Source organism: Rousettus aegyptiacus, unplaced genomic scaffold, assembly GCF_014176215.1.
Source record: "Rousettus aegyptiacus isolate mRouAeg1 unplaced genomic scaffold, mRouAeg1.p scaffold_m13_p_9, whole genome shotgun sequence".
Lineage (NCBI taxonomy): Eukaryota > Metazoa > Chordata > Mammalia > Chiroptera > Pteropodidae > Rousettus > Rousettus aegyptiacus.
The window spans coordinates 40126191-40153827 of NW_023416312.1; the positions used below are offsets into that span (position 1 = coordinate 40126191).

At 37.3% G+C, this 27637-nt stretch overlaps 2 protein-coding genes and 1 pseudogene across 6 annotated transcripts in view; 1 reads left to right on the forward strand and 2 right to left on the reverse strand.

The window, feature by feature from the left end:
• The window catches only part of LOC107503840 (fibronectin type III domain containing protein 3C1-like), a 50964-nt gene extending 46561 nt beyond the window's left edge, over window positions 1-4403 (reverse strand). Inside the window, exons 1-2 of one of the 3 annotated variants that reach the window (XM_036226966.1) lie at window positions 4315-4403; window positions 2392-2473 (exon numbers count right to left, since the gene is read on the reverse strand). The gene's annotated coding sequence lies outside the window, so the exon portion shown is untranslated. The other 2 variants (XM_036226968.1, XM_036226967.1) reach the window with 2 other exon arrangements.
• The window catches only part of LPAR4 (lysophosphatidic acid receptor 4), a 430666-nt gene that overhangs the window by 80179 nt on the left and 322850 nt on the right, over window positions 1-27637 (forward strand). For 2 of the 3 annotated variants that reach the window (XR_004952855.1, XM_036226969.1), the window contains exon 2: window positions 7640-7755. The gene's annotated coding sequence lies outside the window, so the exon portion shown is untranslated. Of the gene's footprint in view, window positions 1-7255; window positions 7756-27637 lie in introns of those variants that run through there. The other variant, XM_036226970.1, reaches the window with a different exon arrangement.
• LOC118608596 lies at window positions 8612-8730 on the reverse strand (annotated as a pseudogene).

The window sequence follows — 27637 nt, forward strand, 5'->3', positions numbered from 1 at the left end:
AAATTAACATGCTGTACAACTTAAATTTAAACAATGTTATATGGAGAATATATTATAATAAAAAATAAAATGAATGTAAAGAATGGATTTTTTAAAAGCCAGAGATTTAATATACTATTATTTTATATGAATGAAAACATAATTTTCAAGTCAAATCACTAATCAGGATTCTGGTTAATAATTTCTACATAGAATGCATTTGTAAGATATTGAGTATAATTAAAGAAAACACTATAAAATTTAAACATTTTTGGAGGACTTCCCAAATCAGGCAATGTTAAACCAAAAGAGACACAAACAACCCTTGAGCAGATTATTTGAGATACAAAAATGATTCTAAATCTCAATAAAGCAAGCATACTTAAAGACTGATCTCAAAAGTTAGAATTCCAGTATAAAAAGACAGAGGATGAGAAGGAATGAATACCACTGGAGCTTAATAAATTCTGAAGATATGGGAAAGTACACAAGACATTGTTGGATAAATATGACAATAGAAAACTATAACATGCATCCAACTATGACTAATATGTTTACCTACATAAATACATATGTGCATAGAGAATATATTGAATGGAAATACACTAGGATTTTACCAGTGGCTATCTCTGATTGGGATTATAGGTGACATTTTAAAAAATGATTTTTCTCTATTTTCTAAAATTATTTCACTCTTAAAATTAAAACACAAGTTATTGTAAAAGGGGCAATGAGAGGGTAAACCTAGGACAAATTTGCATCTGTACAACAAATACTGGAACACCAGAATCAAGATCTTCCTCTCCCTGACTTGAAGGCAGAAGAAATGGTTTTAAAGACAAATAAAAAGAACTACAAGAGTACATCATCTAAGCAATACTTCTACCTGAAATTATGTAAAGAATTTGTGATACAAAATATGTATATATAGTATATGAATAGATTTGAGAAGGGACTAGACAATATCTCAAGATCATCAATCAATATTGGATTATTAATGAAAACTGAGGATGTTTGAGATGAATATCCACTCTTCTGAGGCTGATGTTATCAAAGATAAATATGTTCTTCATAAAGCGTCTTATGATATCACCACAAGTCATGGACTACAGGAATGGATGGTCATTGGCTGACCTAGTCTGGCATTTCTAACCTCAAAGTTTCTACATAAAGAAATACTTATGTCACAAGTTAAAACAAAACAAAACAAAACAAAAACTAAGTCCCCCAAGAAAAGCCAGAGCTACAAACATCAGCCATAATTTAAAAATTTTGTTTAGTTCTGGCAAAGGCTCATAGGATCATATCTTGCATATGTTATTATTCTTAGACTCTTGAGTTTCTAGTTGAATGTTGTGGCCCTTTACCCTTTAATGAAATTAATAATACTTTCTGGTGAAACAGTCTTAAAGACTGAAAATATTATGGACTATTATATCAGATTAACATATCTTTAAATACATTCCTTATGCTGGTGCCATATAATCCTGATTTTTAAAAATTATTTTAATCTCCAAAAAATAATTTTCTTTGTTGAATAGAATAACATTTCTGTAATAGAGGAATAAGATGTTATCATTAAAAAGGTTTCTTAAATGCAATTCTTTAATTTTAGAAAGGCTACTATGTTCTGAAATTATCATTACAAATAAAATTATGTTGAATATTAAGAAATGTGACAAATAGAGTATCTTAAGTAAGAAGTTTTATATTTCAGTCATTTTTAAAATTTAAATTTTGGCATGGGTGAATTATTTTTAATTGTTGAAAGATGTGAACAGAAAGAAGAGCTTGCCTACTTTTAGAAAGAAAATAAGTCAACAAATAAAAACCAAGTGAGTATACTTGATAAGTTTAAACTTACCATATATTATACTTTTAGAGAGTATTTAATTCACTAAGTAATGTAATTAGAACAGAATGAGTTTGTGGAAAAAATTTTTTCATTTAGATGAATATATTGGTGATAACTCCAACCTCACAGCAAAACAAACAAAAACCAAACCCAGCACATGCGCGCGCACACACACACACACACACACACACACACACACACACACACACACAGAGTTAAGATTTTTAGAGACCTTGAAAGCTGGTGAGTTTAAGTGGCAGATCATTATAAATTTACTTTTCCTTACATATTTCCAGAACAAATTGCATTTTTAATTGCAATTTTAATCTACAGTCAAAATGTGGTAGAAAGTTTTAAACTCAAATTTCTTTGTCTATTTAATTCTATTGTAAAACAAGAAATTTTGCCTAAAGCTTAAAACTGGATTTAGGGACCTGACCTAGAATACCAGGCTTGTACTGATGAGCAGGGCAATTTAAATTAGGAGCTGGAAGTGATTTTTCAGTAAGTGCTTCAAGGGTTTAATAAAAGAGGTCAGCGCTACAAAAGGTACTTACTCTTCTGCTAAAATCTGATGGTCAGCAATGATGAGCTGTATGGAGCCACTTCAGTCTGGAAAGATTTCACTACAGTCTTTCTCTGAGACACAAAAACAGGTGGAAAAAAATTACAAAAAAAAAGCCATGCTTTGCTAATTCTGCAGTTCGTTTCTATTTAGCCTGAATGAAAAATTATGAACTTTTCAAATAAGTCATCTGTTTCTGAGCTTGAAAAGCAGTATAAAATAAAGCTTTAAAATTTTGTTAACAAGAGTTAAAGTATTCTCAGGATACTAATTAGATGTATCTTTAATCTACCTCCCTCCCTGAATATTTTATTTATCTTTTATTTAAAACAATTTATATTATCACATGCAGAGAAAAATATAAACAAAGGTTTCCAAGAATTAGAGTTAATTTCCATTCTCCGCAAAAAAAAAAAATGTTTTTGTTAAGTAACAAAGCACTTCTGAAAATTGTTTTGGTAAATTACAAAATAAAATAAAATAAAACGAAAGCTTCTTTGTGTTTCTGTCCCCCACTCTTTATGACACAGACACTACTTTAGGAATAATGTTTCCCTTATATTCATTATGCTTTAAACCTGCTAAGAGAGAGTGGCATGTCAAAAGAGGGGCAGCATGCGCAAGAGTGGGGTAAGGAGTAGTGGCGTGTGGAGACTGGAGGGAGGAAAGGGTTGATTTTTCTCGTAAGGTGTTTTAATTTATGAATTAATGCTTATGGTCCTTGATTCTGAGTATTTGTCAAGATACTGATAATTATTTTCGTCAGTGAATTTGGTATCAGTCCAACTTCTTGAAGACAATTCGTCCTATTGTCAAGGGATTGCTTATATAAGGACAAATTTGGTAAAGAAAAAACTTTCAAGTATACCATTGAGAGAGACCCAAGCAACTTGATTCAAAGGACTTCAAAAGGTGCCCATTCAGGTTGTCTTTAATGATAAAATGATGATGATGATGATGATGATGATGATGATTATAAATTACCGGTAGTAAAAGCAAGGGCATTACCAGCTAGTTTTCTTTTTAGCTTTAGAAAAGTCAACGATTCACAGAAATAACGGGTACCCCCCAAGGTGCGACGCAATGATAAAGAAAAAAACCCAAGGATTTCCTAACAAATCAACTTCCACCCTAACCCACAAATACTGAACCCTTCTGTGGTTTAAAAAAAAGAAAGAAGAAAGAAAGAAAGAAAAAGAAAGAAAGAAAGAAAGAAAGAAAGAAAGAAAGAAAGAAAGAAAAGAAAAAATAGCCCAGCACTGTGCAAAGCTCTTGTGTACATTCCGCAAGGAATCTACATTTCTCCTTTCAATAAAATAAGCACCTAACTAGCACTTACCAGTCAGTGTCTATGGAAAAGGAAAAACGTAAGACAAATCAACACTGGGCAGAAATAGACAAGACTTTCCTGAAAAACCGTCCTCCGACCCTAGGAGTTTCAGATCCTATAACTAAGTGCCCAGAAAACTATAGTTACTGTAAAGTCCAGGAACATAAAAAGTAGAAAAAAAGGACGACTGTCCAAAAGCAGGTCACTCTCCAGGTATTTCCTAGTCGGAACAGTGCGTTCCGAATAGAAAAAGAGACCAAGCTACAGTGACCCGTCCGAGATTAAGAAAGATAAAAGACCGGGCTGGAAGAGCGGTCACCAAATACAAAGACAAGCGGCGAAGTGAAGCTAAGCAAAGAGAGAGGAGCAGGCGGGACCTACGTGGCCGCAGCTGCGGACGCGCAGCTTTGGGGGCGGTGGAAGGAAGGTCTTTCCACGCGGCACCCAATGGCTGGAGAGGGAATGCGCCGTTTATACGGTCCCAATCTAATGAGGCTCCAAATGTAAAAGGAGCCCTTGGTCTCCCCTCGCCCTGCCCCCCCCCAACTCGGAAACTCTTCCCTCCAAAAATATCCCCTCACCTACTTGAGCCTGCTGGAGCAGCGGTGTAACCCTATCCATCAGCATCCCAGCAACAGGCGACTTCAGCTCCAGGCCTGGCGGCCCCGCCCCTGCCCCCTCTGCCCCCCCACCCCGCCCCTCCTCACCCCGTGCTACTCCGCGCGTTCCATCCGGTCACCGCCGCGTTCACATTCTCTCCCAGCGCAGAAGTCTCCGCGCAGAAATCCTCCCGGAGGCTGTTCACGCCCCCTTGGCATCTCCGAGCACACCAACAGCCGTTGAGGACAGAAGAAAGGCACAAAGTTAGGAGCTACAACAGCAGCTGTTCCTAGCCTAAGGACTGGGAGGGGAGGGGCAGGAAAGAAAAAGTGAGAGGAAAAGAAAAAGGAGAGTGGTCACAGTGGCCTCAGCGAGGTCACAGGCCCGGGCCAGTCGCGGCGAACACTGATAGGTCACTAGATCAGGGGGCAGGGGATGGCAGTGACTCTTAGGCTGCCTTCCCTCCCTGGATGCTGAAAGAGACCTATTTTTTCCCATGTTCTCCGTCTCTGTGCTTTTTAGCACTTAAGTGTACCCTGTACATCATCATCACCTTTATGATGGGCACGCAACAAGTTACCTCGGAAAGGACTGGGGTGGTGGATGGAGGCTGTACCCAGACCTCAAAGTCTGAGGTCAGCAGTGAGCAAGGGACGACCTCGACACCGCTCTCCTGTGTTTCTGAGCACTGGGAAGGAGGGCAAAGTGAGCTGGTGAGGGTGCCAGTTTGGACAACATGGTCTCCTTGAAAAACATTGCCCACCAGGGAAGGTTATATAAAGGACAGATTTTTTCCTGTGGCCTCTGTGTAGCCCTTTTGCATATTTTATAGTTCTTTTAGCCAAGAAATTAGGAGTGACTGTGGAGCGGCTCCCTGTCTTGTGACTAAGAGTACCTAGCTTACAGGTTCTCCTAGGTCCTTCCCAGATATGTCCAGCACAATTGTCAGTCGCTGCAGCCTCTCCCTTTCAAAGAGCAACATCAAAGGACTTAGTGTGTGCCTGCCTAGGCCGGGACTGGAGAACCACTGCTCTGGAGTTCTTTGACAGGAGGGCCGTTACCTCATTGTATACCAGGCTATTCACTCATTTGCGCAATCGTGGGACCCGCCAACCTTTTCTTCCGTTCTCTTGAGATTAGCGCTCCCAATTTGCAAACCTATCTCCTTAGCCGTTTCATTGTGTGAATTCTGTTTCTTAAGGGTCTGCAGCAGCTGCGGCCTTGAATGAAAGAGGAAATTGCTGAATCATAGGATTGAACACAAATGTTAGCTAACAAAAGGATTTGTGAGGGGAAAGGGCAGGGGCACTTAAAAAAAAATACTATAATTTACAATGAACCATGTGGCCAGACTCGCTCTTCCCCACCAATCCCCCATGCTCTTCAATAAATTGATGTGAGAGTCTCCCCAGCTTGCCTGAGGCAAGAGTAAACAAACTTATTTAAGAATTAGAGAGATGCTAATGTTTGACAGGAGACAAATGCCAGGACCTGAGTTTGAGGAATGGTGATTCTCAGATAGGAGTTCAGTTAATTCAATTAAATCCACTGCCTTTATTAAAAATTTACTGCTGCTGGCATGAGAGAGAGAGAGAGAGAGAGAGACAGAGAGAGAGAGAGAGACAGAGAGAGACAGAGAGACAGACAGAATGAGAGAGAGGAGAGAGGAGAGAGAGAGAGATTTCTAGAGGAAGTGAGATACACTCCCAACTGCCTAAACTGAGGCAACCTGGTGCAAAAGCGTGGGAAGTTAGAGAGTAGCTACTGGGGCAGTGAGGTCTGAAGGCATCAGGCAAGCAGAAATAGCTCTGGGGAACAGAGCTGGGTGCCACCTGTACTAAACAGACCAAGGTGAGACCAGTGCAGAGACTGCAGGCAGAACTAAGGTTAAAGTGAGCTCACAGATAAAGCACTGAGCTGGAACTGTAGTATTGGGAATAAAAAAAGTTAACAAGAAAGTCAAGAAAACCCCAAGACTTAGACTGCTGAAGGAATTAACTGGTCAGATTTGGAGGAGAAACAAGGAGGGTCTAAGAAACTCAAACAGGAGAACAGTTAAAAATTAAAGACTACTGACAGATGTGCTTATAACTTACTTAAGGGGTTCATCTCATTTAAGGGTGACTGTGAAGTGCAGTAAGGTGAAGAAACTTGCTAATTAGTGGCAAGATTAGTTTGACTCTCAACTCTGTGCTTTCCACTAACCATACTCAAAGTTTAGGTGAAAGAGGTCTGAACTTTACTTTGCATCACTGCAATTTGCCCAATTTGAGAAGTTTTAGACTTGAGGAGAGCTGCCCCAGTTGAAAGAAGGAAAAGTCTGTTGGTTTCTCAAAGGGCAGGAACCATGTCTTATGTTTTTTACCCCTTTCCTATGATCTTGATGGTAGCCTCCAAATGACCCAAGAAATAGTAAGATCAAGTTGGGGGATACTTAAGAGCTTACTGTAAGCTGTTTTTGTCACTGAGGGTATGTTTATATTTGACTTTAGGCAAGACATTTGAAAGTGTACACAGAGACATAAATTACTTGCCAGGCAAATGACGAACAGCTCATAGAGATTTGCTACTAAAATAATTTAGTCTAGTTCTGGGCACCATGAATACTGAGGGAATTTGGAAAAATGGAATGTGGAGATTGTATACTGAAAACATTATTAGCAAAGTGTCAAAATAAATAAACAGATAAGTGGAGCCACTTTAAAATGGAGCTGGAACTGCCGTGCCAGAGGAACTGTCTTGCACTCTTTATGCCTCAAATTCTTGGAGTGTTAAAACAGGGCAAAATAACCTTGGACTGGGCCTAGTGCAAATTATATTTAAAAAATCTGTTTGCAAAAATAAGAAGAAAATAATTATTGTGACAACTGGATTGATGACTATTGGACTGAAAATTAAAAACATTGTTTAGAATTAACATCACTATGTTATGTTTTCTGCACCAATAGAAATGTGTTCCTTCTGTTGATGTAATTGTTCCCCTTCCCTTTTACATAGATACCTATTGCCAATTGTCTCCAAATCAGAACACTATTTGGGCTTCTTCCTGAATCGATGAGTCCCAAATAGCCATTCGTATTGATCTCAAGTAAACACTGGTTGCCTCTCACTTTGAAAGTCCTTTTTATTGTGGCTTAGCATATCTGGCGTTGTCAGACAGAATCTAAAGTTGCTTCACCTTCACGGTCCAGCATCCCCTGGAACTGAGTATGATACCTACAGAGCCTCTTTTGTGCTTAACTGCTTCCATAGATGGCTGTCTTCATGTAAAGTCCTCTTAGGTTCATGGAACTCTCTCCTTCTTTGGTAGGGGTCAAATACCTTTATCCGAGGTCAGGAGGGATTTTTCCCTGAAGGGGATCAATTGCCCAGGTACCAGCATGGGACTGGAAGCCACAGGAATGACAGGATTCCATTTCCCAATGGGTAAGTACTTATTTAATTGCACTCCTTTATTTCCTTTTCTTGTCTCAGTCTGCTATGTTGTTTATCATAAGAAAAAAGTTTTCATAAGGATATGAATCCAAACCTCTCAGGGAAAATAAAATGCATTCTTTAATAGGTAAACAGAAGTTTCTAAAAGACAAAATAACTTCTAAGTAAATCCTAAACGAAAATTCAACCATCTGAGCAGGTGCTTTAAAATTTCTTGCTGCTCGTCCTGCATGAAATCTGACAAGGTTTTTCAAAGAATTTAATAACTCTATGTTCAGAAATTTGGCAAAATTAAGTCTAATAGAATTTTTTAAGCCTTAGTAGCTTTCAAGATCTTTTTTACTGATAAATAGAAAAGTAAGCACAGCCCACAACTGCCTAAAACTAAACAAACCAAAGGAAAAAAATAAGAGAAGAAAAGGCTTTAAAAAACAAACAACAGCAACAAAAAAACAAAAATGGCTGAAAAAGTCACCTGCCTAAGCAACCCCAACCCCGTCTCCTTAAAAGCGTTTTTTATCAAGGATAACTACAAATCTTAAAGTCTTAGCCATCTGAATGAATAAACTTATTTCCTGTTATAAATTAGTGTGTTTTTTTTTCCTGTACTTGTCTTATGGCTAAAATTTTAAAATGAAACTTTCAAGTCTCTTTTGTCTATCTATATATGTATATGTATGTCTACTTCTAGAAGAAATTATTAAAATTGGTTTATATAAAGAGCTTTGTTTTATTGGCTTAAAGGAATTAAGTGCTTATATAAATTAACATGACAGAAACTAACTCAAGTTCTTTTCGGTATCATGTGATCTGGGGAATTATTTAATATTAAAACTAATTTATTTAATGCCTACAGCACCTGGCATTCCTAGGTGGTCTCCCATCCAAGTGCTAACCAGGCCTGACCCTGCTTAGCTTCTGAGATCAGACAAGATTGGGCATGTTCAGGGTGGCATGGCTATAGACATATTAAAACTAATTTAGGTTTGGTTTAATTAAAACAGATATGTCTGTATACACTGAAAACAAACTATTGAAAATAATCCCATTTATTGGATCAAAAAATTAAAATACAAAATAGGGGAGGGGGAAGATGGTGGACTAGGTAAAAGCAGGGTTGGTCTCCTCCAAGGACTGCATTGAAATTACAACCAAATTATAAAATAATCAACGTGGAGAATCACCTGAAGTCCAGCTGATCATAACACCTACATCTGATAATATAAAGAAGCCACATTGAAGCCGGTAGGAGGGGCAAAGTCTCGAATCGGGCTGGACCCACACCCATAGGTGGTGGAGGATCACAGGGAGGGAGAGCGAGGCTGCAGAGGCTCTCCTGAAGGAGAGGGGAGTCCTGTTTACATCTGGGGGCTCCCCAGCCCAGGCAAGAGGAGATTCTAATAACACTGACTATAGAAACTTGAGGGAATTCCGGCCATCTCAGTGAGACCGAAGGTGACAGCCTCTAGATGGCCCTTCGAAGGACCCACACGAAGGTTTTTTGACCTGTGGAAAGTCATCCGGGACATCAGCGGTGGGTCTGAGGCTCACACAGGATTCGTTCTGAAAAAGTCTCCATTACTTGGTGTCAGAAAGAGGGCTGGAAAGGCAGCCACCATTGTGCCTTAGTCCGGTACCCCTACGACCACGCCAGTTTGATAGTGCAGCCCGCCTCCCACAGAACCATTAGGAGACCCTTGTCTGAGGGGATCAGCCTGCTCCACCTAACCTGCAGACCGCAGGGGGAATTTGTTTATGGTTGGCTGCCAAGTCCCGAGCTGAGTAATTCAGAGTGAAGTATTCACAGCGGGGTGGCCATTGTTGTGAGCAGCGTTTCTAATCCCAGCAACAACAGCCAGTGCTTTGAGCCCCATTTCAGAGATAAGGTCAGGCAGATCGTGGTTGCCAACACAAACTTGGGCAGATATCGGGGACTTGTGAGCCAGTCCCAGACAGCAGTTGGTCTTGCTGTAATCTGGGTCATCTGCGGCAATTTACAACAGTAACCAAATTTCCAGCAAGACCGAGGCTGTTTTGATCTGACAACCACTGTCTCTCTGAGACCCCTCCCGACCTAACCTGTAAACTTCTCAGGGCAGGTATTATTGGCTTGCTGCCAAGCTCAGTTCCCAGAAATTCAGAACCAAGTGTTCACAGTTGGGCGGCCATCGTTGTGAGTGGCCTATGCAACTGCAGCAAAAGCGGCTAGCCCTGTAAGCTACATTTCAGTTTCTGGCGGGCAACCAGTACTACGAGCCACATTTCAATGAAAAACATGGCGGAGTGAGAGACATCCCCAGATCTCTCCCCTTGAAACAACAATAAGCTGAATATCTAAAGTTCAACAACAACAAAAAAACACCTAAACTGCACACCAGCATGTCTGAGTGTGGGATCTGCACATAACAGCTACCATAAGTACTTTAAGGCATTACATAAAGCAGGGATCCAAGAGTCTTAGATGCCACCTACTGGAAACCAAAAGAAAAGCACCTTCTTTGCAACAGACTACAGTCAGAACTTTATATAATAAACCTTTCTGGAACTTTCTGGAAAACAACATAATACACTTCCATTAATGCCCAGGCAGAGAAACAGTCCATTAAACACCATGAACAACCAAGATGACAAAACATCTCAAAAAGAAAGAGAAAAATCTCCAGAAAATAAGCTTACAGACACAGAAATATGCGACTTAAATGACAGAATTTAGGATGGTACTTTCAAAAAACCTTAATGAGATAAAAAATAAATCATATCAACAATTTAAGGAATTGAAAAACCAACTAGATGAACAGAGCAAGGAGACTGAAACACTTAAGAAGAACCAAATAGAACTTATGGAGATGAAGAACACAGTGCAAGAGCTGAAAAATGAAATAGCAAGCTTGGGAAATAGAGTTGACCAAATGGAGGAAAAGATCAGTGATATTGAAGACAGATATCTAGAAGTGCATCGGAAGGAAGAAGAAAGAAACTGAAGAATGAAAAATAATGAAAGAGAAGTACAAAAACTAGCTGATACCATCAGAAGAGGAAACATAGAATAATAGGCATTATCGAAGGCTAGGAAAAGGAGCGGGGACTAGAAAGCATTTTCAGACAAATAGTTGATGAGAATTTCCCAAATCTAAGGAATGAGCTGGAGCGTGGAATATAAGAAGTCAAAAGAACACCCAATTATCTCAACCCCAAAGGCCTTCACCAAGACACATTGTATTAAAGTTATCAAAAATCAACGACAAAGATAGAATTCTCAGGGCAGCCAGGGAGAAGAAAATGGTAACATATAAAGGTAAACCCATTAGATTATCACTGGACTTCTCAGCACAAACCTTACAAGCCAGAAAAGAATGGAATCGAATATTTAAACTATTAAGTGAAAGGAACTGCCAGCCTAGAATAATGTATTCAGCAAAGCACTCTTTTATATATGAAGGAGAAATTAAGACCTTTCCAGACATGCAAAATTTGAGGGAATTCTCCACTTTGAGGCCTGCACTACAGGAAATAATGAAAGGGGTCAACTCACCTAAAACAAAATCACAACAACAACAAAAATATATAATTAGGAGTAAAGTGACTATCAAGCAAATAGAAGCAGAGGAGTGCAACTCTTACTAAGAAGAGGGCATTAAAAGCTTAAATAATAAGGAATGAATTGTTATGACAAGATAGTAATGAACGTTCAACATACTTAGGAACGAATTAAGACAACAATGACTAAAAAGGGGAGGATTCAAACACCCAAATTTGCAAAGGGGAATGGAGATAAGGCATGCACAGAAGAAAATGCGTGAATATATATATATATATATATATATGTATATTCTTTTCATATTCATAATGGTAACCACACACCAAAGAGTAAAGCTGAAATATGTAACATAAAACAAGAAGAACCAGAAAGAAAACCCACCAAAGCCAACCAAAATAAAGAAACAAACACAAGGACAAGGAAGCAATGGAAACATCGAACTATCAGAAAGCAAAAGATAAAATGGCTATAAGAAGACCTCACATTTCAATAATCACCATAAATGTAAATAGACCGAACTCACCAATAAAAAGGCACGGAGTTGCAGAATGGAACAAAAAGAAAACCCAACCATATGATGCCTCCACGAGGCACATTTCAGCTCCAAAGACAAATATAGACTTAAAGTAAAAGGGTGATAAATGATATTTCAAGCAAATGGCATTCAGTGAAAAGCGGGAATAGTGGTACTAATATCGGATGAACTAGACTTCAAAATAAAAAGGTAAAGAAAGATAATGAGGGACACTTCATAAGGATAATGGAATCATGCACCAAGAAAACATAACACTTATTAATATCTATGCACCCAATCAGGGAGCCCCGAAATATGTAAAGCAATTACTAACAGAACTAAAGGGAGAAACAGACCAAAACACTATCATAGTAGGAGATCTAAATACCCTACTGCCGGATAAGGACAGATCATCCAAACAGAAAATCAATAAGGATATAACATCCTTAAATGACACTTTAGACCAACTGAACATAATTGACATTTAGAGAGCTTTCCACCCCAAAATAGCTACTTATACATTCTTCTCTGTGTACATGGAACATTCTTAAGAATCAACCACACACTGGCACACAGAGATAACCTCAACAAATATAGGAGAGTTGAAATTATACCACCCATATTCTCTGATAATAATGCTTTGAAAATAGAGATCAACTGCAAAGTGAAAGCAGGAAGAACAACAAATACATGGAGATTAAACAGCATGCTACCAAAGAATAACTGGGTCAGAGAAGAAATAAAAAGAGAGATCAAGAGACATAGAAATGAATGATAATGATAGTACAACATATCGAAACTTTTGGGACACAGCAAAAGCAGTCACAAGAGGAAAGTTCATATCATTATAGGCCTACCTCCAAAAACAGAACAAGCCCAAATAAACAACCTAACGCTTCATCTTCGAAAACTAAAAAAGGAAGAACAAATGAAGCCTAAAGTTAGCAGAAGGAAAGAAATAATCAAAATTAGAGCAGAAATAAGTAAAACTGAAAACAAACAAAAACAACAATAGAAAAAAGAAATGCAACAAAGAGATGGTTCTTTGAAAAGGTTAGTAAAATAGAAAAAGCCCTGGCTAGACTCACTAACAGAAAAAGAGAAAGGACACAAATAAACAAAATTAGGGGTGAAAGAGGGGAAATTATGACTGATGTCGCAGAAATGCAAAGGATCATACAAGAATACTATGAAAAAGTATATAACACCAAATATAATAACCTAGAAGAAATGGATCAGTACTTAGAAAAATATCACATTCCTAGACTGAATCAAGAAAATTGGAAAATCTAAATAGACTGATTAGCAGTATGGAAATTGAAACAATTATATATATAAAAAAAAACTACCAAAAAGTGAAAGTGCAGGGCCAGATGGCTTCACTAGTGAATTCTACCAAACTTTCAAAGAAGATTTAATACAAATTCTCAAACTCCTCCAAAAAATTGAAGAGGAGGCAATCCTTCCCAACTCATTTTATGAGTCCAGTATTACCCTGATACAGAAAACTAGTAAAGAAAACACAAAAAAGGAAGACTACAGACCAGTATCTCTCATGAACACCGATGCAAAAATCCTATATGAGATACTAGTGAACTGAATACAGCAACATATTAAAAAGATTATACACCACAATCAAGTGGACTTCATCACAGGGGCACAGGGGTGGTTCAACATACGCAAATTGATTAATGTGATACACCACATAAATTTAAAAAATAAGAATCATATGATCATATCAATAGATGCAGGAAAAGCCTTTGATGAGATACAATATCCATTTATGTTCAAAACACTTAAGAAAATCGGTATAGAAGGAAAGCACCTTAACATAATAAAGGCTATATATGAAAAACTCTCAGCCAACATTATACTTAATGGTGAAAAACTAAAAACCTTCCCTTTATGATCAGGAATAAGGCAAGGCTGTCCACTCTCACCACTGTTATTCAATATAACATTGGAGGTCCTAGTGAGTGCAATCAGACAAGAGAAAGATATAAAAGGCATCCAAATAGGAAATAAAGAAGTCAAACTGTCATGATTCTCTATATAGAAAACCCTAAAGACTCCACAAGAACACTACTAGAAACAATAAGCAAATACAGTAAAGTTTCTGGTTACAAAATCTAATAATGAAGCATTTTTTGCAATAACAACAAAAAGAATAAAATAGCTAGGAATAAATGCAATGAAACATGTGAAGAACCCATATAATGGAAACAAGACTATTAAAAGAAATCGAAGCAGATACAAAGAAATGGAAAGGTATTCTATTTTCTTGGATTGAAAGAATCAGCATCATTAAAATGACCTTATTACCTAAAGCATTATACAGATTTAGTGCAATCCCCATCAAAACCCCATTGGCAATTTTTAAAGGAGTAGAACAATAAATCATCAGATTTGTATGGAAGCACAAAAGTCCCCAAATTGCCAAAGCCATCCTGAGAAAAAAGAACGTGGCTGGAAGCATCTTCTGCCCAACTTCAAATTATATTACAAAGTGACAGCAATCAAAATGGCATGGTATTGGCAGCAAAATAGACGCGTGGACCAGTGGAACAGAATTGAGAGTACAGAAGTAAACTCATATTTATATGGGCGAATAATTTTTGAAAAAAAAAATCCAAAAACAAACAGTGGAGAAAAGAAAGCCTCTTTAATAAATGGTGCTGGGAAAACTGGAAAGCTACCTGCAAAAGAATGAAAGTCAAAATTAACTCAAAATAGATAAAGGACCTAAATATAAGACCTGAAAGATTAAAATGCATAGAAGAAAACATAGGAACTAAACTCAAGGACCTTGGATTTAAAGAGGATTTTTTGAATTGACCTCAAAGGCAAGAGAAATAAAAGCAAAAATAAACAAATGGGACTACATCAAACTAAAAAGTTTCTGCACAGCACAAGATACCATCAACAAGGTAAAGAGACAACCATCTAAATGGGAAAATATATTTGCAAGGAAGGCCTCCGTTAAGAAGCTAATATCCAAAATATGCAAAGAACTAATACAACTCAATAACATTAAAAAAATCCAATGAAAAAATGGATAGAGGACCTGAACCAACACTTCTCCCTAAAGGACATACAAATGGCCAAAAAATATTTGAGGAGGGAGGTAGATGGGGTAAAAGGGATCAAGTATGTGGAGATGAATGATTGGATATAGAAGCTGTGGTACATATATACAATGGAATATTACTCAGCCATAAGAACAGATGAAATAGTGCAATTTACAACAATATGGATGGACTTCGAGATGATCATGCTAAACAAAATAATCCAGGTAGAAAAAGTTGAAAATCACATGATATCACTTGTATGTGGGATAGAAACCTAAAAGCAACAAATGAACAGGATAAACAATCAGGGCTTAGCATGATTATCTCGAAGTCCATCCACATTGTCACAAATAACAGTATTTCATCTCTTATATATTCCATTGTATATATGTACCACAGCTTCTTTAGCCAGTCATCTATTGTAGGACACTTTGGTTGTTTTCACTTCCTTGCTACTGTGAATAATGCAGCTATGAACATTAGTGTGAAAATATCTTTATGGATATGTGTTTTCAATTTAATTCTTATACCCAGAAGTATTGCTGGATCATATGATAGTTCAATTCTTAGTTTTTTGAGGAAACTTCACACTGTTTTTCGTAGTGGTTGTACCAATTTGCAGCCCACCAGCAGTGTATGAGGGTTCCTTTTTCCCACAACCTCTTGAACACTTGTTATTACTTGTCCTGTTGGTAATAGTCATTCTAATGGGTGTGAGGTGGTATTACCGTGGTTTTGACTTGCAATTCCCTAATATTTAGTGAAGTTGAGCATCTTTTCATATGTCTGTTGGCCACATGTATGTCTCCTTGGAAAAAGTGTCTGTTCAAGTATTCTGTCCATTTTTAATTGAACTGTTTTTTTTTTCTTGTTGAGTTGTATGAGTTCTTTATATATTTTGGATATTAACCCCATATCAGAGGCATTGTTTGCAAATATCTTCTCCCATTCAGTTGATTACCTCTTTGTCTTCTTGATGGTTTCTTTTGCTGTGCAGAAGTTTTTAGTTCGTTGTAGTCTCATTCATTTATTTTTGCTTTTACTTCCCTTGCCTTTGAGGTTAAATTCGTAAAATCCTCTCTAAATCCAAGGTCCATGAGTTTAGTCACTATGTTTTCTTCTATGAATCTTATTGTTCCAGGTTTAATATTCAAATCTTTGATCCATTTTGGATTAATTTTGGTGTATGGTGATAGATAGCCCTAGTTTCATTATTTTGCATGTGACTCCCATTTTCCCAACATTATTTATTGAAAAGGATTTCTTTTCTCCATTGTATGTTTTTGGATGTTTTGTCAACAATTATTTGTCCATATATATGGAGGTTTATTTCTGGACTCTCGATTCTGTTCCACTGGTCTGTGTGTCTGTTTTTCTGTCAATACCATGCCATTTTTTTCCCTCTTTAATCCCTCCCCCCAACAACCACTTCTACCCCTGACCTATGGATGTTGCCATTTCCCCTTAAGAACTGGATCTCTGAAGGTAGAGTATCTCCTCCAACATGCTCGCGGCATGCACCCGGGATCTGGTGCCCCCAGGGCCTGGTGCACCCTGGGTCGCTAGCACATCCAGGGTATGGTCCGTGGCTCCACCTGGGGCACAAACCCAGGACCTTCTGTGTGTAAAGCAGATGTGCTAACCACTACACTATAGAGCCACACAATACCATTCCATTTTGATTATTGTTGTTTGTAGTAGAATTCGACGTAATGCAGAGTGATACCTCTAGCCTTTTTTATTTTTCTCAGGAATGCTTTGGCTATTCAGGGTCTTTCGGGATTCCATGATGTGATTCTATCATATGACGATTTTTGTTTTTGTTGTTCTATTTCTTTAAAAAATGCCATTGAGATTTTGATGGGTGCATGCATTAAATATGTATAATGCTTTAGGTAATAAGGCCATTTTAACTGTTGATTTTTTCAATCCATGAACACGGAATATCTTTATATTTCTTTTTGTGTCTTCTTCAATTTCTTTTAATAATGTCTTATAGTTTTTAGGTCCTTCACCTGCTTTGTTAGGTTTATTCCTAGGCATTTTATTCTTTTTTTTTGCAATTGCAAATGGATTTTTTTCATTTCTTTTTCTAAAAATTCATTGTTAAAGTATAAGAACACTGTGTGATCTTTTGTATTTTGGTGGCATTTTTCATAACACTCCTCTTTCATTCGTGATTTTGTTTATTTTTGTCTTTTCTCTTTTTTTCCTTAGTGAGTCTAGCCAGGGGTTTGTCAATTTTATTAATCTCAAAGAATCAGCTCTTCATTGCATTGCTTTTTTTCTATTGTCTTTTTGTTCTCAATTTCATTTAATTCTACTCTATTTTTATTATTTCCTTCCTTCTCCTGATTTTGGACTTCATTTTTTTTTTCTAGTTCTTTAAGAAGTAATGTTAGGTTGTTTATTTGGGATCTTTCTTATTTCTTGAGATAGGTCTGTGTTGATATGAACTTTCCTACTATTATTACCACTGTTGCTGTGTCCCAAAAGTTTTGATATGTTGTATTATCATTTTATTTTTTCTATGTGTCTCTTGATCACTCTCCTTTTATTTCTTTTTTGACCCAGTTGTTCTTTAGTAGCATGTCATTTATTCACAACCTATTTGTGGTTCTTCCTGCTTTCTTTCTACAGTTGATCTCCAGTTTCAGAGCATTGTAGTTGGAGAATATGTTTGGTATGATTTCCATCTTCTTAAATTTTTTGAGGCTAGTTTTGTGTCCCAATATATGGTTTATCCTTGAGAACATTCCATGTGCACTAGAGAAGAATGTATAATCTGGTGTTTTGGGACGAAAGGCTCTGTAAATGTTGATTCTGTCCAGTTAGCCTAATGTGTCATTTAAGGTTGATATTTCCTTACTAATTTTCTGTTTGGATGATCTATCCATAGCTGAAAGTGGGGTATTTAGGTTTTCTACTATAATTATGCTTTTGTCTATTTTTCCTTTTAGTTATGTTAGTAGTTACTTTATATATTTTGGTGCTCCCTTATTAGGAACATATATATTGAAAAGTATGACTTTTATGTCTTTTTTTCTGGCTTTATTGAAATATAATAAAGAATTAGTTGCTCGTATTTATGTTGTACAATTCAATGAGTTTTTTCCAATTATAGTTATCATACAATAACATATTACTTTTAGATGTACAGCATAGTGCTTAGAGATCAATATAACTCACAAAGTGATCACCCCACATAACCTAGCACCCCTCTTCCTCCTTACATATTTATAACAACATTGCTAACTATTTTACTTATGCTACACTTTATATCTTTATGTCTATTTTGTAACTATCCATTCGTACTTCTTTTTTTTTAAAAAAATTATTTAAATTAGTTTCAAGTATATAGTACATTGGTTAGACATCTATATAGTTGATAAAATGATCCCCCCAGTTGCTCCCTCCCTCCCCTGGCCCTCCACCTAGCCATCATATTAATGCTAAATGCATTCCCTATGCTGTGCTGCTCTCCATCCCTGTGACCATCCATCAGCTACTAATTTGTACTTCTTTAACCCTTCACCCCACTCTCCCATACCCTAAATCCCCTACCCCTCTGTCTGTCACCAAATTGTCCACTATATTTACGAATCTGTTTTTGATTAGTTTGTTCTTTTTATTTCTTAGATTCTGCATATAAGTGAAATCATATGGTATTTATCTTTCTCTGTCTGGCTTATTTCACTCATAATAACCTCTAGGTGCATCCACATCAGTGCAAATGGTAGGATTTCATTTTTTAATGGCTGAGTAATATTCCATTGTATATCTGAACCATAATTTCTTTATCTAATTGTCTGTTGATGGGCATTTAGGTTGCTTCCATATCTTGGCTATTGTAAATTGTGCTGCCATGAATAGTGGGGCGCATAGATCTTTACGAATTATTGTTTTGGTTTTCTTTGGATAAATACCCAGAAGTGCAATTGCTGGGTCAAAAGGTATATCCATTTTTAACTTTTTGAGAAACCTCTGTACTATTTTCCATAGTGGTTGTACCAGTTTGTAATCCCATCAACAGTGTATGAGGGTTCCTCTTTCTCTGCATCCTTGCCAGCACTTGTTATTTTTTGATTTATTGATGATAGCCATTCTGACAAGCGTGAGGTGATATCTCATTGTGGTTTTAAAGAACATTTATCTGATGATTAGTGACCATGAGCATTTTTCATATGTCTAATGGCCATCTGTATTTCCTCTTTGGAGAAGTATCTGTTTAGGTTTTCTGCCAATTTTTAAATTGGATTGTTTGATTTTTTGTTGTTGAGTTTCCATTTGTACTTCTTAATCCCTTTTCTCTTATTCCCCGTCCCCTCAACCCCCTCCCATCTAATATCCCTCAAAATAGTCTCTGTATCCCTGAGTTTATTTCCACTTTTGTTGTTGTTGTTTATTTTGTTCTTTGTAGTCCACATGTATGTGAAATCATGCAATATTTGTCTTTCTCTATCTGACCCATTTAATTCAGTACAATACCCTTTAGGTCCAACAAGGCAATATCTTTTTCCAACCCCTTCCTTTTAGTCTGTGTGTGTCTTTTAATCTGAAGTGAGTTTCTTATAAGCAGCATATGTAGGGGTCTTGTTTTCTTATCCATTCAGCCACTCTATTATTTGTTGGAGTGCTTAATTCTTTTCCATTTGAGATACCTGTTGATAAACATGTAGTTATTACCATTCTTTATTCATGCTTTTGATACATGTTTTTTCTTCTTCATGAAGACCCACCAACATTTCTTGTAATACTGGCTTGGTGTTGATAAATTCCTTTAATTTATTTTTGTCTGGGAAGGTCTCTATCTGTCCTTTGATTCTAAATGATAGCATTGATGGATAAAATATTCTTGGTTGTAGATCCTGGGTTTTTATCACATCGGATATTTTGTGCTAAGCTTTTCTGCCCTGCAAATTTTCTTTTGAGAAATTAGCTGCCAGTCTATGGGTGCTCCCTGGTAGGTAACGAGCTGCTTTTCTCTTGCTGCTTTTAAGATGCTGTCTTTGTAGTCAACCTTTGGCATTTTAATTATAATGTGTCTTGGTGTGGGCCTCTTTGGGTTCATCTTTTTTTGGACTCTCTGAGTTTTCTAGGGTTGTATGTCTATTTCCTTCATTAGGTTAGATAACTTTTTCCATCATTTCTTCAAACAGCTCTTCAACTTCTTGTTCCCCTTCCAGAACCCCTATGACCTGGATGTTTTACATTTAATTTTGTCCTATGAGCTCCTTAAATTATTATTATAGTCTTGGCTTCTTTTTTCTTGCCATTCCTTTTGAGTGTCTTTGGTATCCCCATCCTCTGTATCAGGTGGTTTGATCCTCTTCTTTATCCACACTGTTGATTCCCTCTAATATACTCTTCATCTCAGATAATATGTCTTCATTTCTGACTGATTCCCTTTTATAATTTCCATTTTCGTTTTTATGTGTTGTTTTTTTATCTCTTTGTTAAAGTTTTCACTGAGTTCACGACACTTCTCCTAAGTTCATTGAACACTTTTATAACCAGTGTTTTGAACTCTGCATCTGTTAGATTGCTTGACTCTAGTATTCCTGGATCTTTGTTATTTTCTCTCATATGGTTTCTGCTTCTTTGTCTTCCCATCTTGACTGCCTTTCCGTGTCTGTTTTTATGTACTAAGCAAAGCTCCTAAGTCTCCCGTTCTTATTAGCATGACTTTGTATAGTAGGTGTCCAGTGGCACAGTTCTGAGGGGAGTTTGTCTGCAGGCAAAGTTTAGCTTCAGGCTGTGTCCCTCCAGGGCCACCTGTTAGGATTCAGCAAGCAATCCACAGATGCTGTGCTTATAGTTACCTTAAGAGGCCACACCAGAAACTGAGGCCAGTTGTCACCAGTGTGAGTCTTGGAGTTGGCTCAACAAGGAGCATTGGACTTGTTGGCACTGCTGGATCTTGCTTGGGTCGGGCCGTGTGTTGGGGAAGGCGGAGTTTCAGGGAATCCTCTGGGCAGAGCAACCTCTATTTTCCAGTTCAATGATGTCTCAGCTATGGCAGTGCTGAGTCCACACACTATGAGTGAGGATGGCTCAACAGAGGAATAATGGAAACCACCAGCACTTCTGCCCAGGAGAGTGCCTTGCCTCTGTCCCTCACTCCAACAACTCGGTGTTACTCTTTAAGTCCTTGATGCCTCCTGAGCAGATAGCCTGGCGCTGGTGCTCAGAGTCAGCAGGTTCATCATTGTGAAAGTCCACTGGTGAACATGGCCGCTTTAGTAGCATCTGCAGCTGCCGGCTGCAGCTGCCACAGTCTCTGTTCCACTCAGCCACTCTGCACCAGGCATCCTTGCATCTTTGCCCCCTCCTACCTTCTACCACTGCAGGCTGATTTCTTATTTATATCCCTAGTTGTAGTGCTTCTGTTCATTTAGACTCCAAGCAATTTTGCTTGATGTTTGCTCCGTGTTTCTGTCACAACTTTGATTTCATCACAAGAGAGATGAACAAAGCCTCTATCATCTAAGCCATATTTTTCAGTCTGTGTCTTCTTGATGTGTTGTCCCCTTTATCATTTTGAAGCGTCCATCTTTGTCTTTAGTTACCTTTTTTATGTTGAAGTCTATTTCATCAGATGTTAGTATGTCTACACCCACTTTTCTCTGGATGTCATTTGCTTGGAGTATCGTTTTCCACCCATTCACTTTGAGTCTCTATCCTTGCAGCTGAGTCATGTCTCTTGAAGGCAGCATATGGTTGGGTTTTGTTTTTTGATCCAATTCCCTACTCTGTGCCTTTTTATTGGTGAGTCAGTCCATTTACATTTAGGGTGATTATTGAAATATGAGGTTTTTCTATAACCATTTTATCTTTTATTTTTTCTGGTAGATCAGTGTCTCCATTGTTTCTTTGTCCTTGTGTTTCTGTCTGTTATTTTAGTTTGCTATGATTTTTCCCTCTATTCCCTTTTTATTTATGTTAAATGTGTCATTTCTGGATTTTTTTTGTGTGTGTGGTTACCATTAAGTTTATGTAAAGGAAAGTTTCATATGTATAATAATCCTTTTTGTTCTCTGTGTACTTTATCTCCATTCTCCTTTGCAGATTCATGTCTTTACTCCCTCCCATTTCTGTTTTTATTGTCTCAAATTATTCCTATTTATACTGTCAGTTAATTTCTAGTTTCAAAAGCTGTCATCTTTTTTAAGTGTTTTTTTTACCTATAACCATTATGTAATATTTAAATTTATAATACCTTGCTCTTAATAAGGGTTGCACTTTCCTGTTTTTGTATGCCTGTTAGTCTTCTTACTCATAGTTATATATTTTTAGACCTTTTGTTTTAGGTAGGATGACCTCTTTTAGTATTTCCTGTAATGCAGATCTTGTGATGGAAAATTTATGGAGCTTCTATATATCTTAAAGTTTCTTTATTTCTCCATATCTAAAGGGGAGCTTTCCGGGATATATTATTCTTGGCTGGTAATTTCTTCCTTTCGATAGTTTGAATATTTGATTCCACTCTCTCCCAGCCTGTAAAATTTGTGCTGAAAAGTCTGATAATTTAATAGGTTTTTCTTTTATAGTTTACCATCTTCTTTTCCCTGGCTGCTTTGAGAATTCTTTCTTTGTCATTAATTTTTGACAATTTTAATATAATGTGTCTTCAAGAAGGCCTTTTTGGATTGAAATAACTTGCTGTTCTGTTTGCATCTTGGATTTGAGAATCCAGTTCTTTCCATAGGTGTGGGAAATTCTTGTTTACTGAATATGCTCTCTGTTCCCTTCTCTCTCTCTCTCTCTCTTCTCCTTCTGGTATAACCCTCTTTCTTATACTGCTTTTTCTGATGGTGTCAGATAGTTCTTCTAGAGTTCTTTAATTATTTTTTTAAATCTCTAGTCTCTCTTCTTCCATCAGCATCATTTCCAGATTTCTGTCTTCAGTACCACTAATTCTTTATTTGTTCGGCTTTGTTTCCTAAGTATGCTATTTTATTCTTTATCTCTTTTATTGAGTTCTTCAACTGCAGAAGTTTTATTTGGTTCTTTTTAGAGTTTCAATCTCATTGGTAAAGTATTCCTGTTGTTAATCGATTTTGTTTCTCATTTTATTAAACTGATGATCAGAATTATCATTTTTTTTTCCAGAAGTGTGATCTTGAATTCTCTGTCATTTAAATCACATATTTCTATATCTTTAAGCTTCTTTTCTGGAGATTTTTCATTTTCTTTCTGAGCTGGCTTGCCATCATGGTTGTTCATGGTATTTAATGGATTATTCCTTTGCCTAGGCTTTTATGGGCATGTACTCTGATTTTTCGAAATAGTATTATTAGAGTGATATGTCTTTAGTAGGTGGATAAGGTAAGGGTTTTTCTCTCCCTTTAGTAAATGGAGCAGAAGCCTCCTGCACTGCCTAGGTCTCCTACATCCTGCTTTGTGGCAAAAAAAATGCTCTTTATTCCCTGGAGGGATGTGTGTCTCCTCTGTGATCAGGTCTCCTCAGTCCCAAGACTCCACCCCTGTGGTAGAATGTGATGGGCAATGTGGATCTGAGCCTCTGAAGTACACCTGAAGTCTTGGTACTACCCTAGCAGCCAAATGCAATGTTACACTGCTTCCTCCTAAATCAGCTTGAATGGGTAGGAGTGGCGTGGGTTGGGAGAGGCTGCTAATGTGTCGATGGCTTTTTTCCTTTTAGTAATGCTGGCCACCAAGCTTCTCCTGCCTGGCCTCTATATCTCCACCCCTGTCTCTGGGACCAGCCACAGTGTGTGTCTCCTCAGTTTCTGGAGTACTGGTTACTGCAGTTTCCCCTGAGGCCTACTGTTAGATCAGGGAGGTTATGGGGAGGTGAGCTCTGAGAGGGTTTGAGGAGATGGGCTCTGGAAGAGTGTGGGAGGGTATGAGGTGGTGACTCAGCTTTCTTCCTGGCAATAGGGGTTGCTAAAACATGCTTGTTACCATCTGTATTCTGTCTCTGTCTTGATCACTGCCCAGATCTCTGGTCTCCACCATGTGGCTTATGTTGATCACTCAAGCAGGAATTTACAGAGTTACAGAATGCAAACTGCCACCAATTTCCCCCATCCCTGTGTCCCACAGGGAGCTCCTGGCTGTGTCCATAGCACTGGTCTCTACTCCTCTCCCTTTCCTCTTACCTTGCTTGCCCAATTTGCTCACTTTCAGGTGCTCTAATACACAGATCTCTCAGACATGTTTGTGTGCTTGGCTGGATGTTTTCTGTTGAATTATAGCTCTTCGTTTTACTGTGTTTTAAGGAGAGAGGTCAAAAGGAACCCTCATGCTGCCATACTTGTGAAGTCACTTTTCTTTTTCTTCTTGAAAAAGTCCCTCAACATTTCTTGTAATATTGGTTTGGTGTTGATGAGCTCCTTTAGTTTTTCTAGTCTGGGAAGCTATCTGTTCTTTGATTCTAAATGATAGCATTGTTGGGTAAAGAGTAATTTTGGTTAAAAATCTTTTACTTTCATCACTTTGAACATTTCATGCTAATCCCTTCTAGCTTGCAAAGTTTCTGTTGATAAATCAACTGACATTCTTATGTGAGTTCCTTTGTAGGCAACTAATTGCTTCTCTCTTGCTGCTTTAAAAAATCTCTCCTTGTCTTTAAACTTTGACATTTTATTTTATTTTTTAATTATTTTTTTTTAGTTTTTAAATAAATTTATTTATTTAAATTAGTTTAAAGTGTACAGTACATTGGCTAGACATCTATAATGTTCATAAATAATCCCCCTAATTGCTCCCTCCCACCCCTGGCTCTCCATTTAGTCATCATATTAATGCTAACTGTATTCCCTCTTCCACCGTGCCCAACTATCAGCTACTAATTTGTACTTCCTTAACCCTTCACCCCATTCTCTCAGCCTCCCAACCCCCCTCCTCTCTGTTCATCACCAAATTGTCCACTATGCCGTGAGTCTGTTTTTGATTAGTTTGTTCTTTTTCTTCCTTAGATACCATGTATAAGTGAAATCATATACACTCCAATATTCATGGCAGCACAATTTATAATATCCAAGATATGGAAGCAACATAAATGCCCATCAACAGACAATTGGATAAAGAAATTATGATTCATATATACAATGGAATATTACTCAGCCATTAAAAAAATGAAACCCTACCATTTACAATGACATGGATGGACCTAGAGGTTATTATGCTGAGTGAAATAAGTCAGAGAAAGATAATATTTTTTATTTTTAGCTATAGTTAGCATACAATATTATATTAGTTTCAGGTGTAAGACATAGTGATCAGACATCTATGTAACTCACAAAGTGATCGCCCCAATCAATCTAGTACCCATCTGACACTGTGCATAGTTGTTACAATATTATTGACTATATTCCTTATGCTATGCTCTATATATTCATCACTATTTTATAACTACCAATTTTTAAAATTAAGTTTATTGAGATAACATTGGTTAATACAACTATATAATTTTCAGGGTGTACATTATAATTTGACATCTGTATATTCTATTGTGTGTTTACCACCCAAAGACCAGTTTCCTTCAGCTACCATATATTTGATCCCTTTACCCACTTTGCCCTCCCTCTACCCCCCTATATTTGACCCCCTTTAACCATCTACCTCCCCCCTCCTCCCTCACCCCCTACCCTCTGGTAACCACTAGTCTATAGTCCAAGTCCACAAGTCTCTGTTTGTTTGTCCTGCTCATTTGTTGCTTTTATGTTTATATCCCACATATAAGTGATGTCATGTGATTTTCAGCTTTTTCTGTCTGACTTATTTCACTTAGCATGATTATCTCAAGGGCCATCTATGTTGTCACGAATGGCAATATTTCATCTGTTCTTATGGCTGAGTAATATTCCATTGTATATATGAATCATAATTTCTTTATCCAATTGTCTGTAGCCAATCATCTATCGTAGAAAATCTTCGTTGCTTCCATGTCCTGGCCACTGTGAAGAATGCTGCTATGAATATCGGTGTGCAAATATCTTTTTGGATGTGGTTTTCCAAGTCTTTGAGGTAAATAAATACCCAGTAGTGGGATTGCTGGATCATATGGTAGATCAATTCTTAGTTTTTGAGGAACCGCCATACTGTTTTCCATAGTGGTTGTACCAATTTGCAGTCCCACCAGCAGTGTTTGAGGGTTAATTTTTCTTTGCATCCTCTCCAGCATTTGTTATTACTGGTCTTGTTGATTATAGCCATTCTAACAGGTGTGAGATGGTATCTCATTGTGGTTTTGATTTGCATTGCCCTGAGAGTTAGCAATGCATAACTACCAATTTTTACTTTCTAATCCCTTCCTTTTTCAACCGATCCCCCTCAAACCTCCTAATCTGGTAATCCTCAAAATTTCTTTGTATCTATGAGTTTGTTTCTGTTTTTTTTTCTGTTTATTATTTTTTTCTTTTGATTCCACATATATGTGCAGTTATGCAGCATTTGTCTTCCTCTATTTGACTTACTTTACTCAGCACATTACCCTCTAGGTCCATCATGAAATATCTTTTTCCATTCCTTTCCTTTTAGTCTGTGTGTGTCTTTTAATCTGAAGTGAATCTCTGGTAGGCAGCCTATATAAGTATCTTGTTTTCTTATTCATTCAGCCACCCTATCTTTTGATTGGAGCACTTAATCCATTTAAATTCAAAGTAATTGTTAATATTTGTCATTATTTCCATTTTATTATTCATATTTTTTATTTTTTTTCCACTTCTCTTTCTTAAAGAAGTCCTAATATTTCTTGTAATACTACTTAGTGGTGATGTTTTCCTTTAGCTTTTTCTTGTCTGGGAAGCTCTTTAACTGTCCTTCAATTCTAAATGATAGTTTTTCTGGGTAGAATAATCTTGGTTGTAGGTCCTGGGTTTTCATCATTTTGAATTTTCATATGAATCTCTTCTGACCTGTTATGTTTATGTGGAGAAATCAGTTGACAGTCTTATGGGAGCTCCCTTGTAGATAACTAATTGCTTTTCTCTTGCTGCTTTTAAGATTCTGTGTTTGAATTTAACCTTTGCCATTTTAATTATGATGTATCTTGGTGTGGGCCCCTTTGGGTTCACCTTGTTTGAGATTCTCTGAGTTTCCCGGGGTCGTACGTCTATTTCTTTCAGTAGGTTAGAGAAGTTTTCCATAATTATTTCTTCAAATAGTTTTTCAGTTTCTTGCTTTCTCTCTTCTCCTTCTGGTACCCCTATAATGTGAATGTTGTTACACTTGATGTTGTCCCAGAGGCTTTTTAAACTATTTATTTTTTTAGATTCTTTTTTTATGTTGCTGCTCTGATTGAGTATTCTCTGCTACCCCATCCTCTATGTCATTGATTTGAGCCTCCATTTAATCCACTGTTGATTCCCTCATTTTTGACTGGCTCACTATTATCTTTTACTTATCTATTTTTGTTTTCTATCTCTTTGTCAAAGTTCTCAGTGAGTTCATACACTCTTACCCTACGTTCTTTGAATAGCCTTAAAACCAGTTTTTTGAATTCTGCATCTGATATATTGCTTGTCTCTATTTTGGTGATATCTTTTTTTTGGAGCGTTGTTATTTTCTTTCATGTGGGGTATTTTTCTTTATCTTTCATTTTGGCTACCTCACTGTGTCTGTTTTTATTATTATGTTGAGCTCCTACATCTTCTGGTCTTGTTAGAGTGGCTTTATGTAGTAGATGTCCTTTGGGGCCCAATGGCACTGTCTTCCTTGGTCACCTGAGTGAGGTTAACAAGTGTGTCCCTTGCATGTGCCCTCCTGTCATAGTTGAGCCTTGGT